The sequence below is a fragment of the Panthera uncia genome (assembly GCF_023721935.1).
Source record: "Panthera uncia isolate 11264 chromosome A1 unlocalized genomic scaffold, Puncia_PCG_1.0 HiC_scaffold_17, whole genome shotgun sequence".
NCBI classification, from domain to species: domain Eukaryota; kingdom Metazoa; phylum Chordata; class Mammalia; order Carnivora; family Felidae; genus Panthera; species Panthera uncia.
This window is the reverse complement of record NW_026057577.1, coordinates 94,906,285-94,907,686: the sequence shown is the minus strand read 5'-3', so window position 1 is coordinate 94,907,686 and position 1,402 is coordinate 94,906,285.

The following is a 1,402-nucleotide window of genomic DNA, read 5'->3' as shown; positions in this document are numbered from 1 at the left end:
GTATGAGGGGATACCTTGTGGTTTTAATTTGCAGTTCCCGGATGATTAGTGATGTTGAGCATCTTTTTATGAGCCTGTTGGCCATCTGTATGTTGTCTTTGGGTAAATGTTTATTCATATCCTCTGCCCATTTTTATGAGCCTGTTGGCCATCTGTATGTTGTCTTTGGAAAAATGTTCAGATCCTCTGACCATTTTTTTTTTTTTTAGTATATATTTTTTTAACGTTTATTTATTTTTGAGACAGAGACAGAGCATGAATGGGGGAGGGTCAGAGAGAGAGGGAGACACAGAATCTGAAACAGGCTCCAGGCTCTGAGCAGTCAGCACAGAGCCTGACGCGGGGCTTGAACTCACGAACCGCAAGATCATGACCTGAGCCGAAGTCGGACGCTCAACCGACTGAGCCACCCAGGCGCCCCATCCTCTGACCATTTTTTAATCAGATTGTTTTATTACTGTTGAGTTGTTGTGAGTTCTTTATATATTTTGGATATTAACCCCATATATATGTGACTTACAAATATTTTCCCTCATTCAGCAGGTTGCCTTTTCACTTTATTGATGATTTCCCTTGCTGTGCAGAAGTGTTTTGATGTAGTCTCCCTTGTTTTTTTGTTTGTTGTTGCTGCCTTTGATTCGGGTGTCAAATCCAAAAAATGATTAAGATCAACATCAAGGCATTTATAATCCATGTTTTCTTCTAGTTTTATGGTATCCTGTTTTACATTCAAGTCTTTAATCCATTTTGAGCTAATTTTTGTGTGTGGTATAGAATAGTAATCTAGTTTCATTCTTTTGCATGTCCAGTTTTCCCAACACCATTTATTAAAGAGATTGTCCTTTCCCCATTGTATACTTTTAGCTCCTTTGCTAAAATTGACCATATATGCCTGCATTTCTTTCTGGGCTCTCAATTCTGTTCCATTGACCTTTGTTTTTAATGCTAATCTCATTGTTTTGATTACTATAACTTTATAATAGTTTGAAATCAGGAAGTGTGATGCCTCCAGCTCTGTGCTTAAGATTGCTTTGGCTATTTGGGGTCTTTTGTGGTTTATGCCAATTTTAGGACTCTTCTATTTCTGTGAAAAATGCCATTGGAATTTGGATAGAGCTTGCATTGAATGTGTGGATTGCTTTGGATACTATGGACATTTTAAGAATATTCTTCCAATCTAAAAGTATGGAATATCTTTCCACTCCTTTGGGTCTTCAGTTTCTTTAATCAGTGTCTTATAGTTTTGAGTGTACAAGACTTTCACTTCCTTGGTTAAATTTATTCCTACATATTATTTTTGATATAGTTGTAAACAAGATTATTTCTCTTTCTAATAGTTCATTTTTAGTGTGTACAAACACAACTGATTTTTGTATGTTCATTTTGTATCTTGAAACTTTAC